Below are 20259 nucleotides of genomic sequence, written 5' to 3'. Positions count from 1 at the left end.
TAGCTGGTTCTTTCAGCTTTAATTAGGTTCTATTTAAAATAGGGTGGATCAGGGAAATAGAAATTTAGTATAAAGGTAAAACTGATGTCAAAAGCATCTGTCCATTGTTGTTGCTGTTTTTTTAATTCAGCTCTACAAAATAGATTCATTGCTTTCTCATAGTATTCCCTTTAAGTTTTTGGTGTTGGAGAGATAGTGAGAGAAACTAAATAATTTAAATTTTTGGTGCTGGGGAGATAGTGAGAGAAACTAAGTAATTTCCAGTGGGCCTGGCTAGTATATCTGTGGGATCAAATTGAGAATGAATGTATACCAGTTGCTTCTAATGCAGTGCCAACTTCTTTGAAAACCAGAATTTATGTTTTTAAAAGAATGCAGTAGATTGCTCTGTTCAGCACTGAGAATTGCAAACAGAATTACCTACATAAGGTGGACCGAAGTTCTCTTTCTCTGCTGAGTGACAGGAAAAGCAAAAGGAGAGTGTCAGCTTCTCTGAGATTTAAAACAAAAAACCTAGAGGGTTCAGGTGACTATTCAGTATGGTCATCATTACCCAGAGGACACGGCCCAGGGCAAACGCTGAGATGAGGTCGGGGGCGGGGGGGGGGGTGGCAGCAGCATGTGGCAGCTGTGTGTGCAGGACCCCAGAGCCTCCTTCAGAGGCTGACGCATGAGAAGGACCGAGGTAGTACGAGATGAGGGGTTGGGGAGTCTTGGCTCTGAAAGACAAGCTGGACTTCACCTAAGAGTTACAAATTTCCCATGATGATCCATCCTTATATAAGACATGCTACGTCAAAGTTATTGCAGGCCATGACTGTCTTCCTCCNAGGGCAAACGCTGAGATGAGGTCGGGGGCGGGGGGGGGGGTGGCAGCAGCATGTGGCAGCTGTGTGTGCAGGACCCCAGAGCCTCCTTCAGAGGCTGACGCATGAGAAGGACCAAGGTAGTACAAGATGAGGGGTTGGGGAGTCTTGGCTCTGAAAGACAAGCTGGACTTCACCTAAGAGTTACAAATTTCCCATGATGATCCATCCTTATATAAGACATGCTACGTCAAAGTTATTGCAGGCCATGACTGTCTTCTTCCATGGATACCTTCCTGACCCCTTTAGCACTGACCCTGGGTTGGGTTCTGTTCAGGAGGGCAGCTAAGAGCTGTGTTAAGCCAGCAGACTATTTCCTCTACAGAACTTTTCTGAGTGATTTTACCTGAATAGCTGGTGATTAGAGGCTGCGGAGAAGCTGTCACTAAAGGCTTGTACTTAGTGATAGATTCCAAGGACTCTCTCCCTGTGGACAGATGCTGAGTCAGTCTCTCCTGGCCTTCTGTAGTTTTCCTGGTCTTTACTCTGCTCGGATAGGAACGCTGACAACTGGCAGTCCTCAGAGCATCCGAGGAGGGCTCTCTTTACTGTTTCTGCCCTTTTGCTTTTGCACGTGGTGGTGAGTTCTCCACTGGCTCTCCCTGGGAGTGGGACATTAAAGGAATTGGGGACCACAAATGACAGGAAAGTGTGTGGCTGTGTGCTTTGAGAGTATGGATATGGAGCTAATAGACATCCAGAGCTTCAGGCAATACTGCAGAGTAAAACCAAACCAAAAACTAAAACACAAGACTTTAAACATTGTATGCAAAGGGTAAAAATGCATGTTCTCTATAATTAAATGGTATAGGTAAACAATGCGTTCTTACTGGTAAGGCAGATTTTCCAAAGATATTGTGTGTCTTCAAGCTTTAGTTTCGAAGAAAGCTTTATTCTAATCCCTCCCATTGTATTTGACACATGACTTCCATTACTCCTCAGTGTAAACATTTTAAGTTGTTTGTACTTCGAATATAAATAGGCGGCTAAAATCATCTGGCACAGAGAGGAGTTTACAGTGACAGTCAAATGGAGCTTAGAATTCTCTAGTCTCTGAAACAGGGCTTGAAAGATGTGGTTGGAGTACTGAGAGGGCTTGTTTCCTGTTGTGCATTTAGTATTCAATTTGTTGTCAGCTAAATCCCTGGGGGTGTCACTTCCAGTCAAAATGGTGGGGAGGCAGACATGGCTCTCACCTCTTTCCACAACCACTTCAAAATGAAAACTCAAGTGTAAACCATCGCTCAGAAACGTCAGAAATCTAGCTGAGTAGAAGTCTAGCAACTATGGAATTAAAGAAACCACATCCATCCAGACTGGTAGAAGGGGTGCAGATGCGGAACAGGCTGGACCCACACCCACATGTGGTGGATAAAAATTTGGGAGAAATATCTCAGTAACGAGGAGTCCCAGCCCTGCACCAGGGCCCCCAACCCAGGGTCCCAGTGCCAGGAAGATAAATCCCCACAACTTCTGGCTATGAAAACCAGTGGGGTTTGAATTTATGGAAGAAACTTCTGGAGCCCCAAGTAGTTCCTCGTAAAGAACTCACACATGGACTCACCTACTCAGACTCACTCCCTTTGAGCTCCAGCACCAGGGTAGCAGCTTGAAAGACACCAATGATATACAGGGAGAAGCTGAAGTATCTGGGATCAAGGTGAAGAAAGGCCATTGTCCCCTTTCTAAACCCTACCCCCACAGAGCTGGTAAGCCGGTGCCATGTCTGACACTCCATCAACCTGGCTAACATTTTTGCTTCCCTATGTTTTAAATGTTTTTGCCATTTTATTGTTTATAGTTTGATCTTTTAAATAAGTCCCTTTAATATTTCATGTAATAATATCTTGGTGATGGTGAACTTTAGTTTCTTCTTGTTTGGAAAGCTCTTTATCTGCTTTTTGATTCTGAATGAGAGCTTTGTGGGGTCGAGCCATCTTGGCTATAGGTCTCTGCTTCTCATGACTTTGAATATTTCTTGCCAATTCTTCTGGACTTGAATTGAGATCCCCAGAGACTCTGCCCCACCCAACTTGTGGGCCAACCCAAGGTGCTTTTCTACATGAATGGCTGGTCTTGGCTCATGCTTTACTACTTTCTAAGTCTTATCGAACAAGCAAGAACTGGCTTCAGTGAGCATCAGTCATTGCACTGGGATTAACCAGCTAAGATTCACAGCTTGGCCTCACCTGGGAGTCTTTAAGCCCAGCCAAGTAGCAGCCATCTCAGATTGCTTTAAAGTTCAGGCAGGGTACCCTGGGGAAAACACAGTGGGAGCTGACCTTGGCCTGCATGACCCAGGAAACCTCAGGACCAGCATGTCCAGTGGACAGCTACAGACCACGACAGAACACTGCCACCCTGCTCCTGCACAGCTGATCCTCCATAGAGGGTAGAAGCTGGTGGTCAGTGATCATAGCCAGTCCTTGCAGCTGACTGGCCAGGCTAAATCCCTCTTGTTGAACTGTCAACAGTAACAAAGGTTCCACTACAAGAGGAGGGTGTACTCAGCCTACCCAAAGGATGCACCTTGAGTGCCCAGCTTGGGTATTAGGGGAGGCTGTGCCACTGGACCCTATAGGACACCTACTCCACTAGGTCACACTACCAAGACATGGAGTCAAAGCAGCTCTACTTAATCCATAGAAACAAACACAGGAGATTGCCAAAATGAGGAGGCAAAGAAACATGGTCCAAATGAAAGAACAGATCAAAACCAGGAAAAGAGCTAAACAAAACAGAAATAAGTAAACTATCAAATGCAGAGTTCAAAATGCTGATTATAATGATGCTCAAGGAACTTAGTGAGGACCTCAGCAGCATAAAGAAGACCCAGTCAGAAACAAAGATAAACTAATTAAAATAAAGAACAATTTGCAGGGAAACAACAGCAGAATGGAGGAAGCTGAGAATTAAATCAATGATTTAAAACATAGGGAAGCAAAAAACAACCAATCAGGACAAGAAGAAGAAAAAAGAATCCAAAAATATGAGGATAGTCTAAACAGCCTCTGGGACAACTTCAAGTGTTCCAACATTTGCATCATAGGGATGCCAGTAGGAGAAGAGAAGAGCAATAAATTGGAAGTCTATTTCAAAAAATAATGAAAGGAAACTCCCCTAATTTGGTGAAGGAAATAGACATGAAAGTCCAGGAAACACGGAGAGTCCCAAACAAAGTGTGTGCAAAGAGACCCACTCTAAGACACATCATAATTAAAATGCCAAAGGTTAAAAATAAACAGAATCTTAAAAGCAGCAAGAGAAAATAAGTTAGTTAACTACACAGGGGTTCCTGTAAGAATATCAGCTGATTTCCCAAAAGAACTTTGCAGGCTAGAAGAATTGGCAAGAAATATTCAAAGTCATGAGAAGCAGGGACCTACAGCCAAAATGGCTCGACCCCACAAAGCTCTCATTCAGAATCAAAAAGCAGATAAAGAGCTTTCCAAACAAGAAGAAACTAAAGTTCATCATCACCAAGATATTATTATATGAAATATTAAAGGGACTTATTTAAGAACAAGATCAAACTAGAAACAATAAAATGGCAAAAATACATATCTATCAACAGTTCAATCCAAAAAACAAGCAAAGAAGAAGGACAAAGACAGAGTCATGGGTATGGACAATGTTTTGATGGTTGCCAGATGGGAGGGTGGTAGAGCAGAATGGGTGAAGGGGGGAGGGGATTAAGAAGTACAAGTCGGTAGATACAGAATAGCCACAGGGATATGAAGTACAGTGTAGTAAACGGAGTAGTCACATAACTTATACACATGGCCAGTGGACATGAATGATGGTGTGGGGATTGCCCGAGAGAGTAGGGGATGCTGGGTGGAGGGGAGCAAAGGAGGAAAAATCAGGACAACTTTAATAGCATAATCAATAAAATACAATTTTTAAAAAGTTACTCAGTATGTATTGGGTTAGCCAAAAATTTTGTTTGATTTTTTCTATATGATGGCTCTAGTAGTGCTTAGTTGTCTTTAAAAAAAAATTTCCCATCTAGTTCAAAGGCGCTTTCTCTCCCTGTTGTACCTGATTCGATTTGCAGGCAGTGGAAATTGTAAAGATGAGTGTGAATGCTTTACCCAAGTGAAGTAAAAACCCTGGCTTAAGTGTCATTTCTTGATAACTTTTGGTGATTAAGTTCCTTTAAAATAAAAAGTGTTTAAAACTAGAAAAAAAGATGATAGTTATTGCTGTTCCTTCTACTCACCTGGGTAACTCCAGTTAGAATCCTACTCACCCTGAGAACTTACACGTGTGTCCAACTCCAGGGTGTATGTGTCACCAGCACTTCTCGGCAGAGGCCATCCTGCCCCTAACCCTTCTGGGCATGAGCTGGCTGGGATGGCCCGGTTCTGGCCCGTAAACCTGAGAAAGTATTAACACTCCAAAGCCATACAATTTCCAGCTCATAGGGCACATAGACATTTTCTAGTCAGCTTGCCTTCTGCCCTTTGGTTATTTATGTTCATGAGCATCCCATTGGCCTCAGTTCCCCACCCATAAAGCAGGCAGATTAGCTCCTGAGTGGGCCAGAGAAAATCGCTCTTCCTCTTGTCCGAGGAGCAGCTTGGTCCATGGGTGACTGCAAACATTTCCTAAGGTAGTCCGCACCACTCTTGTGTTTTAGAGATGGAGGAAATAAGGTCCACTGGTGTAAAGAAACTTGCCTCACTTCCTGGAGTATATTCATTAGAGATAGGGCTGAAATTTTAGTTTCTTAACTCCTAGTACTGATTCTTTTCATTATGCATTGTAGATTTTCAAAGTCGGGGGAAATTTTTCAGCCTTGACATATAATTTTACTTAGGAATAATAATAATAATAGTAAAGAGAAAGACCTTATAATCATTGACTAACACAATTTAATGGACTAATCTATGCCCCAGCTTCCTTGATAGATCAGTAGATTGGTGATTCTTTCCATCTATAACCTGAATATTTAAAATCCTATGAGAATGTGTCAGTTTTCTGTGTTACGTCATCTGCATAGAAGCAAAAATCTTTTAATTGGGGTTTCCAAACCTGATTTGATCATTAAACATATTTTATATAAGTTTATGTTCATTTTTGAGAATACTTCCCGCATTTCTTGAGATCCCACTGAAATAAAAGTATAAAAACTTCAGAAGGAATAAATCTCAACAATTAAGTAGTGGATGGGCAGGGGGAAGGGGATCATCAAAGGAAGAACAATTGTTGACAACTCTCTGGAAGCTGGAGCGCCCTGGGAGTGTGTGAGTGGGTGCAACACAGAGCAGAAGGCAGCAGTCCGAACTCAGCCGTGTGACACATGCTGCGGTGGAGAGCTGCTTAGGATTGGCAGGTGAGGTCGAGGCCGAGGTGAGTGGTGAAAATGAAAACAACTGGTTTCATTCAGGCTGCGTGAATGGGACAGGTGCCCAGGCTACTTACTCTGTACAGCATATAGGCAGCCTGATGTTTATGACCAGGCAGAAAAAATTTTATGACTTTTCTCCTAAAAACATAACAATACAACAAAACATAGGGTTCAGCACAAATAACACCCCCCCGTTTTATTGCAGAATCTTGTATTATAAAATCATAAGCATATAACTCTGTAACATAGCAATATCAGACTCAAGCACACCATATGACATTTTAGGTGAAATATTCAAATTAAAACTATAAATTGTTACACCCATATTATTACCCTACCAACCACACTCAAGGAGGCCTTACTTCTGCTGGACAATGTATTGAACCGAATGGCTCAGGAGAGCTAAGGCTTCTATAAGGTTAGTGGGGCCCCCAGATGGACAACCCCCACAGAAAAGCCTGGCAGGCTGCATGCTCCACTGACACTGTCTTTGCACTTGGAAGGAGGCGTGTGGTGAGCGTGCTGCTGACAGAGCAGCAGAGGACACCCCCCAAGGCGCCCAGGCTGCTTTTCAGTGAGATCTGGTAACCAAGGAGAGCCAGGCACTTGCAGAAAACAGGTATTATGAACTAAAATCCTGACTCTTCAGGAAAGATCATTCAGGACACAAAATATATCTTAAAAACTGATGTAACACAAAATATATCTTACAAACTGATGTAACAGGAACTTACATGTGGCTCACCAAGTCCTAGGTTCTGAAACGCAATCCTCTCTTTTTCTTGAAGAAATCCTTTTTGGTGAGGAAAACTATTGATTTAATAAACCAAATTTCACACAGGGATTAAATCTAAAGGTGACACTAAGATACTGTGAAAAAGGAAAAATCAGAGAACACACACGAGTTTTAGAATGATTGTGTTGTCCTATTGAAAACATTCAGTGGCTGCTGTGTGTGGGGACACTTCCATAAAGTACAGGTACAAAAACTCTCCGACAGAAGGTACGAGTCCCAGAGAATGCTTCCAGGTCTAATGTCTTACTTCTTTCTCGAGTCCCAGAGAGAAGCAAGAAGGGAAAATACAAAAGGAGGGGAGGGGATAATGAAAGGACAAATAGTTGTAAGTCTCCCTAAGCTGGAGGATATGAGCCTGTAGTTAGAAAAGGTGAGTTGAGGGCAGGGTACAAAGAATGACAGAAACGCTCTAATGCCTTGACATAGCTGGCAGAATTTCCTTGCCCGAGATGAAGATTCGTAATCTTTGAGAAAAGAAAGAACAAATGGTGGGTAAGGTTGAGGTTCACTCATGGCTTCACTTGTTATTTGAGGCTGATGTAAGGGGCAGGGTCCTTCTCCTTTCTTCAGTAACGGCAATAATTACAAACTGGCACGATTTTCAGGCAAAGACATTTTACCGGAGTTTTGCATGCATCAGTCATTCCATCCATTGCAGTTGCATGTAATTTCTCTTTCTGAGAAAGGTGCCCATGTCTTATGCCACTTACTTGAGAACAGTTTATATTTTCACCTTTTTTTATAAGGAGTGAGCAATAAGTAAATGTACAGTGAGTGTTGGGAGCTAAACATAAACAGCTCACAGAAACCATGACTAAGGGTCATGTAAGCTACTGTAAATTCTTTTAAAAATAGTTCTTTTGAAGAAAACAACTCCACAGCTGGGGGGTGATGGTTTGTCGTACAACAGTTGCGGGACTCTATCTTCAGAAGTCTATTATCTGAGAATCTTCCCCTCACTCAATCTTTAAATTATACAGTACAGCATAAAGTTCCATTGGGTCAGCAGTCTGCACTGGATCAAAGAGTATTATATTTTTCATGTTTTCAGCAGCACATTGAAGCATTTATTAAAATTGATGATGTGTGCCTCAAAATGTGCGTGGTCTAATTACAGCGTGTGCTGTATGTAATAACCACATCCAGTTTGTTAAGCATGCTATTCCAATCTCCTATAACTTAACTTAGCCACTTGTGCTATTTAAGAAAAAGGTGTGTTAAAATTTCCCACTTATATTTTCATGGTTACTGATCTGATTACACTTAGTTCAACCATCTGTGCTTTCTATTATTCCCTCTCTGTTTTTTTTTTGGGGGGGGGTGCCCATGTTTGAATTGCTGTGTCCCATCTCCTCCCTTTTCTCTGTCCATTTCTCTCCCTCTGTTAGTTTGTATCTGTTCTTTTAGTGGCTATTTGTTATCTTTAGTTTCCTCTTGAACATTACAAGGATCTTAGAATGTTTTAAGTCTAGTTACTCTGGATATAGGATTCTGGGTTAACAAGGTTTTTTTTTTTTCTTTTTCTCCCAGCACTTGGAAATACTGTGCATTTCCTTCTGGCTCCATGATTTCTGGTTTTAAAAAGTCCATTGTCATGTAAATTGTTTTCCATCTGTTATGTCAGGTGTTGTGTTAAAGTGGCTGCTTTTAAGATTTTATCTTTGTCATTAGTTTTCAGAAGTTTAATGATGCTGTGTCTTGGTGTGTATGTCTTTGGGTTGTTCCCGAATGGCGATCTCCCAGCTCCTCGAATCTGTAGGTTTATGTCTTTTTCCAGATTCCAGTTTTTAACCATTATTGAATCAAGTAATTATTTGGTTTCTCTCTCTTTCTACTCTCCCTCTAGGACTCTGATGACAGGTATATAGAGTTTTCATTATAACCCAACAGGGCCTTGAGGTGCTGTTCATTTTTTTTTAGACTATTTTCTGTCTATTGGTCAGGATAAGTAAATTCTGTTGTTCCGTCTTTCAATTCACTGATTCTGTATTCAGTTTCTTCCATCTGTTGTTTAACCCATTCACTGACCTTTTTATTTTGGTTATTGTATTTTTCACCTCTAAAATTTGTTTGATCCTTTTTTTATATAAAGCTTTTACTTTTTTGCTGAGACTTTATGTTTAATTATGTTGTAATGTTTTTATCATGACTGCCTTAAAATCATTGTCAGAGAATTCTATCATCTCTGTCATCTCAGCATTAGCATCTGTTGACTGTCTTTTTCATTCAGTTTGAGGTCCTCTTGGAGTTAGTATATTGAATGATTCCGGTTGAATCCTAGGTAATTTTGCATTATGTTATGAGACTCTGGATCAATTTGTTTAAACCTTCTGTCTGCACTGGCTTTCTCTGATACTGCGCAGTCTGGGGAAACAGCCGGGGGGACTCCACCTCATCTCTGCCAGGTGCAGGTAGAAGACCGAATTCCCCACTTGCCTTCCTTGACACTCAGAGTAGGGAGGGTGCTCCTCATTACTGCTGAGATGAAGGGAGTTCCAGCAGCTCTGTGTGGTCTCCACTGACTGCATGGGAGGGAGTGCATTACAGGCTCATGGGGATGAAAGCCCTGACTCCTTACTTGGACTTCTCTTACATCGCCTGGCATTGGGTGCCTCATATACCCTCATGAGTGTTGCCACACTAGGTCTAGGCTTCCCACGAGAACTTTGCTGTCATGACTGGAGGCAGCAACAGTTTATTCTGTGGTGTTTGGAAGGAGTAGAGTGGTCGGTGTCTAGAAGGTTTCTCTTTCACTAGGATGTCTCTTATACAATTCTTTTTCTAAAAGAAACAAGCTTTATTGGTGCTTTATTTGTTTACATCTCTTGGCATTTCCTGGTTGCTGGCTTTTCTGCTCCAAGTTGAAATACATGAGGTAGAACAAAAGCCCAGATAAGATAAAACTTACCACTGTGTCATTCCTTGGGTCTTCTTTCTTCCTTTAACCTTTTATAATCTTTTTATGTTTGCTTTATATATAAATCCCAGGGTTTTAGCTCTACTTAGCAGAGGAATAAGAAAAAGTACATCTAGTCCATCTTATTGTAAGTAGAGAGAGGTTCATTAATTGACTTTTAAATTTTAATAATGTTTTTTTATTCTGAGAGTTCTTTTTTATTTTTTTTGAATCTGTCTAGATGTTTTTGTTCTTATTTTCAAATCCCTATTTTATCTCTTTAGACACATTAACTCTCAGTTTCCCTGAAAAAAAAAATGAGAATCACCCTTAACCATCAGAATCCAGTGGACCATTTTTAGTCTTCTATAATATTAAGATTTTTAATTAATAATTTACAGAAATTCAAAGGGAGTAAAAAACAACTTTATTAGAATTTTTATAAAAATTGCAACATAGCAAACTCAACATCTTAGTCCATATTTCTCTGGTTTTTAAATGGGCAACAGCCTTTGAACAGCGTACCTAGTAGATTATCACCTAATGTGCATGAGCCTGAAACATAAACTGTCTTACAAGTACTGATTCCAGGTATGAAATATACTTCTAATAGGTTCTAGTTTATCATTGCTTATGGTTCTTCTTATTGGATATGATTGATAAAACCTAATACTTTGGGAAACCTGATGGTTAATAGTTTTTTTGAAGAAATGGTCACTAATATCTTTGCAGCATAACTGCAAAATGTTTTCATTTTTAGGTTTATAAACCAAGTAGAATGACTAAGTCAAAGAATTTTTAAAATTTATAAATTATCTATTTCCTTCCACTTGTCTTTCTATTTGCTTGTGTCTAGTAAATAATTTTGTCAAATAAATCTTGGTATACAACCACCATAAAATGTGAAAGAATACTATTCCATGTTCTTTTAGCAAAATAAAATGGTCCAGCTGCTTGATGCAAAATAATATGGTAAAATTCTTTCTGTTGAATGAGCAGCTCCAAGAGAATAAATACCAAATTTCCCTTTTCCTCTCTGACTCCTGAGTTTGAGAAAATTCATGGACGGTATCATCTGAAGTGTCATGATCCGAGGTTTCATCTATGCCACCAGTCTTGCTGTACGTTATGGGAGCCACCAGTCCCATGTGGCTATTGAACATTTGAAATGTGATTAGTCTAAAATGTTCTGTAAATGTAAAAAATTAGACAGATTTCAAAGCCATAGTACAAAAGGGAATGGAGAATATCTCAATAATTTTTACAATGATTATATGTGAAATAGTATTTTGTATATATTAGGTTAAATAAAGTTTGTTTTACTCATTTCTTTTTACATTTTTAATGTGGCTATGACAAAATTTAAATGTTAAGTTACATTGAAAATTATTACAAAGCATGTGGGTGGCTGACGCTCTCCTGGTATTGGACAGCGGAGGTCTGTGGTCCTCCTGTCTGTCCCTGCAGTCATTGGCTGAGGCTTTTAAGTGTTACTTGGGAAACACATTTCCCTGCCAATTTTTTATTATTTTGGATAGAAAATAAAAATTGCTGAATACTTAACAGTATTCAATGAAACTTAAAAAAAAAACTTTAAAAATGATGTCTTCGGACCTCTTTGTAAAATAATGAGTAATTTGGGGCAACATGATAAGGAGACTAGACTTGGAGGGGTGAGCACACAATTCAGTGTACAGATGATGTACTGCAGAATTGTACACGTGAAGCTTATGTCATTTTATTAACCGACGTCACCCCCAATAAACTGAATGAAAAACAATTTTTAAGAAGAAAACTAAAGTGTGATAAAATGATTATCACTTACTTCATTATCCTTCTAGACTATTCCATAATTCTTCAGTCTTCTTATTCAAGTATTTTCTTAACATAGTTGGAAATAATTGATGAGTAATGATGAAATGATACTTAGGATTATGAAGTAGCAAAACATTACAAGATATAGAAAAAAAAGCTCACCGAAACTCCATAATGTATATCTTAAAAGAATATAGCAAATCCATATGGTAATTGTAAGATAGAATTTGGTTCTATTTTTAGAAGATACACAGTTTTTCTCTTTGTTTTTGGAAGACATGGAAAAGAATAATAGTCATAAAATGTCAATTCTCACAAACAGAAGTGTTCAAACTTTTTCCCTCTGAAAGTAATCTGTCATTTATCTCTGGTACTTATATGATCTTTTTACCTCTGCCATTCTTCTGTTTTACTGTGGAGCCTTTTTACTACAGTTGTTCTATATTTAGTTGTAGATGTTTTTAATTTATATTTCGAGGATTTATGTATGTGCGTACTCTCTGTAGCTGAATGCAGGTGCCTTTCAATATTTCTGGAAAATGCTCAGGTGTCGTATTTTGTAATGTTTTCCTTTTCCCATTTTTCTGTTCCATCCTTTGAGTCTGACAATTGTAATAACTGATGTCTTCATAGGTCTAAGTTGCCTGTCTGTTGTTTCTGCTGGATCTCACTCATGGTGCTTTCTTTCTTCATAGTGTATGTGTAAGTGTGTTTTCTTTATTTGGGATTTTTATGGGTTTTGGCAGAGTAATCCATTTCCTTGTACTTTTGCCTTTGAGAATTTTTTATAGCCAGTGTTGAACTTGATTTATGCAGAGAGATTTTTATTTGCTTTTGCCAATGACTTGAGAACACTATCAGCTGGGACTTCTTAGCTTGAAGGGATATTGGAACCACCCAAAAGCCATTAACATTAGTTACAAATCTTTGAAGACATTTATTTCTCACTCTCTTCCCCTGGGAATGAATTCTCCAGCATCTTTATCTGGAGCTCACCTGTTAGGGTTCACAACCTGCCCATGGGACAGAGGCAGCTTTGGTGCTTGTTTATCTGTCAGGATTTCTCTTTGTAGTCAACTTAAGGCTTCTGTAGACTCTTGACTGTCTTCATAGCTCAGTGATGCATTTTAAAAATTATGTATATATGGCATTTTCAGGATCCTAAGGATTCCTTGCCAAGAAAGTCTGAGCCCTAGTGAGTGTTCAGGTGCTAACTCCCTCTTCTCGGTTGTCCAGATACTACCAGCATGGAGTATCTGGACTATGCTGGAGACTTCTCTGAGCAATGACATACATACTTCCCTAGTATACATTCTTCAAACAATGTTAAGTTTTAGAAAAAATGTTTTATTGTTTTACTGACCATAAGAGTTTACTTGACAGTTGATTACATTTCCTATTCATTCAGGGGGTGGGAATGAGGTCACACAGGATTCTGCATCGGGGTCCGCCTGTGGCATGGCAGCAGGTGACTGGTCAGACACAGAGCGTTTCAACTCAGGCCGACTGGAGCCTACACCCTTTGTTGTTGTTGCTGCCACTATTACTGATACCCCCCCTTTCCTACACTTTCCCCCCTCCGCCTTTATAAACTGTAGTCTATCATACTCTTACACAAGTGCTGTAGACTTTCAACCCGCCCACAGGATAGTCCCCCAAAAGTTTGCATCATGGCTATTTTAAACATTATTATGGTTATTGTTGTTGTTGTTGTTGTTATTGTTACACAGCCTGTATGTAAGCTTAATGTCATGGGGTTCACAGAGTAGTCTCTGTGTCTTCCCTTTGACCCCTTTAACCCCACCACCCATCACTGTGCCTAGTCAGACATTGTCTTTCGAAGCAGGCTGCCTTCCTGCTTCCATTGGGCATATTTTCCAGCCTGTTACCTTTCTCTTCCACTAGTTTCTTTACTTTCCTAACAATTCCCCTTCACAATTATGCAATGCAAACTGCTTTTAAAATGCTGGAAGGCGTGTTTTATATCAAAAATTGTTGGCTAGACAGGTGGTCTGTTTACCCAAACAGTTGCCTCATCACCTGTTGCTACATGAAAATCGTAAACAATGTCCCAGGAACCTCCAGAAGCACATGGGCATTATGTCAGGCAGGTGCATCAGCACCACCGTGGCATTTCCTCAGGGCGTGTTTGTTCTCTGTGACTTGATAGGTAGTTTCTGTCCCGTTGGAACATGCCCGTAAACCATTTTGGGAGGCACGTTTTCTTACTTCTACACTAGGATATATTCGTGGACTTGCTTTAATGACATAAACCGCTTGTAAACATGCCATTTTACCTGACATTATCTAAATGCCTGTTTTATAGCCAAAAGCCAGTTGTTAGCTGTTTATTTCCATCTTTTCTTCACTTTAATTAAAGAGTACTGTCACTTCATATTCTTTTAGGGGGTCTTTTCTCAAAGTCCCGTGCCCACCCCCAAAGTCTTTGTGTTTTTTTGTTTTTTAATCACTCCGTAAGAATTGTAAGGTAGGCACAATTGAGCTGAGAATAACAGACTAAATTAAACTGAACTGAGATCCATGTTTGTAATGTTTTCAAGGTTCACTTACAAGAGAAGGGGTTCCCTCTTGCTTATCGCAGCAAAATTGCAAACCATGACTCACCATACACTTCTGGGATTGTGACCAAAGGTTAAGTTTAGAACAGGTTTCTATTTAAGATCCTAGAATTACAATCATGTCTAAGTTACTTTTACTGCTTAAACGTGTTTTCTCATTATTATCATTCATATAGTCATAGATATTTATAAAGGTAAAACATTTCCTGTGTACAATATTGTTATCCTTTTTTTCCCTTCTACTTTGCATTTTCATGGTTTTAAGTCAGACCCGTATATCTGTCCGTAGCCATCCCACTCTGGCCGAGGAGTAATTGAAATTTTCCCTTTTAATTCACCACTAGCAAGATAAAGGCCTTGATGAAGCCCTAGTAAACTCAGAATGTAGCAGCGAAGCCTCGTGCTTTCCCAATGGCCACCAGATCCCTTAGCACAGGACCTTACATTTTGAATTTAATTCACAGGTTAAGAAGCCATATAATGGCTGCTTCCCTTCTTACAAAGAACTTCCTTTAAACTGCAACAGAAGTAAAGAACAAGACCTAATAATGCATTGGGGGAGGGATTTATTGGTGAAAGTGGATGCCAAAAGAGCACAGTAGAAGCTTATAGAGGTAACACTGTCTGTGAAGGTGCTGCTTACAACACGAGACAAACATTCTTTGTTCTCGTTAAAGATTGCGAACAGTGTGTTAAATAATATTAATGGCTGGGATTGTCAGTACTTAACAGTACTTTCCTGGTACAAGTGATTTTATTGATCGATACGGACCCACTGTAACAGGGGCAGATTATTTTTACTGATTTTATCAGAACTTAACCAAGTTTGTTAGTGCACCACGTATCTTTAAATAGATCTAGATGATGATGTAGATTAAGGAAAGCAAACCGCCATCCATCTCTTTTTGATCTGCTAATAACTTAAATCCATCATTGCTAGCAAGTGTTTTCAGATTCCATTGTGCGTACATGTTTCTCTTGTGCCTGCGCAGAAATCCTGTAACCTTGTGTTCATGTGGGTTTTCATACGGAAAAACCCTAGTGACTTAGCCAGAATTTGGCAGGTAAGTTTGTCATTATCATTGTTGAAATAATTGACAAAATAGGAATAAAAAACACTTTAGAAGTCTCTGCTTTCTAAATTTAGTTTTAATAGACAGGGACCTATAGATTCTTCGGTTTTATGGTAGTTCTAGAAGGCTTTTCTGTGCTAAGTTAAAAGTACTTTATGAAGGCTACAAATAATCACCCAGGACAATGTATGGTATTTCTTCTCAGTATATATTTTAAAAGTTTGCATTTTAATTATATAGAATTGTGCTGCTTAATTTCAAATGCATTTTATTTTTCTCAGTGATTTATGGTCCTGTTGATCTCAAAATGACTTCATATTTCATTTAAAATAATTGTTAGTGAAGAACAATTGTTTTAAACTTCTGAAACCAGTCATATATATTGTTCCTTTAAAGAAAACAATGCACTTTACTTTCAAGAAAATAAATTAAACCAGTATTTTAAAAATTCAGACAGTGTCTTCTTGTTCACTTGGGGTGGGTGAGCCTGGCAGGAGCCTGACCACCACGGCTGCAGATAATGAGCCTGCAGAGGTATAATATAGGTCAGTGGACGGGACCTCAGTAATGGTAACTTGAAAAGCTTTAGGAACCTGGAAAATGTTTATGATTTCATGGAGAGGAATCAGAGTGAAAGAAGAGGAGGGAATAGAAATACACATTCTAGCGTGCTATGGCTGTGAAGCCTTAATCAGGCTTAAAATGGAAATCTTTGGGAGGTTCAAACCTATGAATCATCAGATGTTGACCACTTGGTTTGGTATCTGTACTGATTACAAGAATACTTTCAGTCGACAGCAAGAAAGGTTCAGTGACCTGAACTAGAGCCCTGGGTTTATAAAATGAACATCTGGAGTTACCTTCTCCTCGAAGAGCTGCGGTGCTTGCTGGCACGGCTCCCCGGGGCACACCATTTCCAGAAAGCACACAGGTGACATGTATGGTGAGAACACAGACCTGCGCTCATGGCTGAAACGCCAGCTCAGAGCCCCACCAGAAACAGGTGGTCAGTGATGCCCTTCGTGTGGATGGATAGCCCATGTGCTACGTTCTCTTTTCATTGAAACTCATCTTTAAAAGCAGATTGTTTTATCTGATAAAAAACTTGAGCTAGCTTTGTATTTCTGTGCATATTAGTTCCTTTAAGGTGGCTATAGTGGGCTTGAGTCTCTTTAATACTGCAGTTTTCCACTGAGGGAAGATTTTAAGAAGCCTGACATTATTCTTGAGATACTGTTGACTTGTATTTTTATAGGATTGGTGGGTGATGGACTCATGAGTTTTATATTTTTAAGAATATGTTACTGGTTGTGCTATTAGAATTGTCTCAATTTTTCTCTCCTTTAGCCCACTCTGTCCCGCACCCCCCTACCCCACCAGCATTCCCCACCCCCTTAGTTCATGCCCATGGGTCATGCATATGAGTTCTTTGGCTTCATTTCCCATACTGTTCTTAACTTCCCCTGTCTATTTTGTGCCTACCTATTATGCTTCTTATTCCCTGTACCTTTTCCTCTCATTCTCCCCTGCCCCCTCCCACTGAGAACCCTCCGTGTGAGCTCCATTTCCTGTTCTAGTTCCTGTTCTAGTTTGCTTAGTTTTTGTTATTTAGATTTAGTTGTTGATAGTTATGTTTGTTGTCATTTTACTGTTCACAGTTTTGCTCTTCTCCTTTTTCTTATATAAATCCCTTTAACATTTCATATAATAGGGGCTTGGTGAGGATGAACTCCTTTAACTTGACCTTATCTGAGAAGCACTTTGCCTTTCCATTCTAATTGAAAGCTGTGCTGGATAGAATCTTGGGTGTAGGTCCTTGCCTTTCATGACCTTGAATATTTCTTCCCAGCTCCTTCTTGCCTGTGAGGTTTCTTTTGAGAAATCAGCTGATAGCCTTTTGGGAACTCCTTTGTAGGTAACCTTCTCCTTTCCTCTTGCTGATTTTAAGATTCTCTCCTTATCTTTAATCTTGGGTAACCGAAGTTTTTAAAGAATTGGCTTTTGTAGTGAGGTTCACTTCTAGCTTGATGACTCTGGTTTAATGAAAGGAAGATCACGACGTATCTGTTCTATAGCCCTTTTCTAATATAAGTAGGTTTTTTTCTTCACAGACTTCCAGATTTCTCTCCTTGTAGGTGAATATATTTTTAGTATAATAGCATTTTTGTTATTGTTCTGATTTATATATATGTACATATTCAACAATTTAAAAAGCTACAAAGAATAAAAATAATTTTCTGCGAGTCTGCCATTTAGACCACTGGTTCTGAACCTTGCATTTGACCTCACAGGGGACAGATGGTGATGCACAGAGACATTGTTGGTTGTCGCAGCTGAGTGCAGGGATGATCTTGGCCTCTAGTGGGCAGAGGTCAGGGGTGCTGCTAAACATCCTACGGTGCACAGGGCAGCCTCAACAAACAGCCTAAAGTGTAATTGGGATGAGGTTGAGAAACCCGGATTTAGGCATCTCAAAACTATGGTATGCTTCCTGTATCTGTTTATTCTGTGTATAGTAAATCATATAGTAATCAAATATTTTAAAATGTATTATATATATAAAATATATTTAACCATATATTTAAAAATATGTGTCATCTCTAATGCTTTATAAACTCTTCTTTTAATTTAAAAGCATATCACAAACATTTACTATATACCAAATACCTAAGACAAGGGTTTTTTTAGTCTTAACTTTTTAAATGACAATTTTCAACATAAAAAAGTAGACAAAATCATATACTAAAATCTCAAATACCCAGCATCCAGCTTCAACAATTGTTGACTCAGGTGTGGTCTTACCTATATTTTCATACCTATCCCACCCTCCTGTATTATTTTGAAAAACTCCCAGTTATCATATTTTGTATCTATAATTATTTCAGTGTGTACACTAAAAGATGAAGATCTATTTTAAAAACAACTTTAATAAGGCTCCATAATATTCTATGCTAAGAATGCATTATAATTTACTTAACTACGAGCCCACTTTTGAGTTTTGGGGTTGTTTCTAGTTTCTCCCTAGAGCGTTGCTTTTATTTCGATCTTCCCATGGCAGATTCTCTTGTCCTACAGGTGAAGTAGCAAGTGTGCAAACTAAGCAAGGCAAGAATGAGCACCAGGCCCTTAATTTCATTAAACGCTGTGTAACTGGTAAAGATTAATGTACATATCTCTTGCTAATTCTTTCCAATTACTTAGTTCATATAAATTCCCAAGCCTGGTTAATTATGCTGAAGTCAGGCAGTAATTTTGAGTGGTGTTCCAACAACAAGGGAATTTTCCTGGCATAACCTTGCCCTCTCACACAGACTCACAGCGCATTAGGCCCTCAGCCTGCAGTCCATTCATTTTCCGCTCAGGCCTAATTGCTGCCGACTGGCTGCCACAGGTACCTGGATAGCCTATGTTTAAGGAGGCAGGGACTTGTAAGAACAAATAAGGAAAGATTAATTGTTTGTTTTGTTCCCTCCCAAGAGAAATGTGGGTGCTTAATCAAGAAAAATAATTTCTTCTGTTGATTTGGCTTATTTGAAGAAAAGATAATTGTGTAAAGGTGGATGCAAAATGATGCCTTTTATAAGAGGTATTGCCACTTACCTACACAAGAGGCACAGATACAGGGAAATAAATGTAAGACACTGATGAAATGGATGAGGATGGCTCACATTTCTCATAGTAAGTAATCTGGCTGTTGGGCTTTTATTTGTACCAATCGTGGTAGCTAGTATTGTCATTTGTTTTGTCTGGCTCTTCGGAAATCTAATCAAGGAGACAATAGTGTGGAAAAAATCAACAACACTTTTCCAAATTGTTCTTAATTGCTGGAGTACAAAGTGAGCTAAATGCTGTGATGTTTCCAATTAAAGAACCTGTTTCGAGCAAGCACTATTAAATCTATCTTTCCCAATCTGATAAATAAGCGATCAAAGAGTGGAGCAGATTAATTGAGAGCAATTAGTTCCAGATTCCTCAAAATAGGTAAAGTGAACCAACCTTATTAAAGATTTTCGGCAGTTTTTGCCATGATAACTTGTACTGTCTGGCCAATCAGAAAAGGAAACTGATTAAATGTTACCATATTGATTATGGTTTTTAGCAGCAAAATGTTTGCTTTCACAAATTCCAAGTTATGCAAGAAGGACTTTTGATATTTGACCCTAGAATTTGGGAAGGAGAAGGCAGAGAAATGAAAAGAGACATTTGTATTGTTCCCTTGGCAGGAAGGGATAGAGCTGCAAACACAAGAGTGTCCTTATGGGGTAAGAGTCAGCAAAATTTCTCCATAGAAGACCTGCTATAAATATTTTCAGTATGTGGGCCATATGGGCTGAGTCTCACTACTCAACTCTGCTATTGTAGTGTGAAAGCTGCTGTAGATGATACGTAAACAAAGGAGAGGTCTTCCAATAAAATTTTATTTATAAAACTAGGCAGCAGGCCAGATTTGGTCTTTGAGCTATAGTTGACCCCTAGACCTAGAAGTTGGTGGCAGGTTGGGGTGGATGGGCAATAACAGAGGGCTGCAATGGAAGAGTGTAGCCTATCAGGCAGATGGGGCTTCAAGAGTCCCGAGCCCCCATTCACTCCTGTCTAAGCTAGGGTGGTGCATTAACCTCCCCAAGCACTAGTCATCCTTCCTGTAAAGGAGGATGAGACGGTGTACATTATGGAGCTGTTAATGAGGGCCGTATGAACTAATACACACAGTACATTATCCAGTTCTTGGAATAGAAGAGGCATACAGCATTCTGTCCTCAGGCCTGGGCCATATTTGACATGTACATTTTGTACTCATTTTACCCAAATCCTAAAATATCCCTAGGATTCCAAGGAGCCACAAGGATTAATGGTGATCATTATTTAGCCATGAAAATTCAA

The 20259-nt window shown here is 39.4% G+C and overlaps 1 protein-coding gene across 1 annotated transcript in view; it reads left to right on the top strand.

Annotated features, from left to right (window-relative positions):
* The window catches only part of SNX24 (sorting nexin 24), a 138652-nt gene that overhangs the window by 78046 nt on the left and 40347 nt on the right, over positions 1–20259 (top strand). The window lies entirely within an intron of this gene.

Source organism: Sturnira hondurensis, unplaced genomic scaffold, assembly GCF_014824575.4.
Source record: "Sturnira hondurensis isolate 20B ecotype Veracruz unplaced genomic scaffold, ASM1482457v3 Scaffold0001509, whole genome shotgun sequence".
NCBI classification, from domain to species: Eukaryota; Metazoa; Chordata; class Mammalia; order Chiroptera; family Phyllostomidae; genus Sturnira; species Sturnira hondurensis.
Note: the sequence above shows the minus strand (reverse complement) of the source record. Positions and strands in the feature narration are given on the sequence as shown.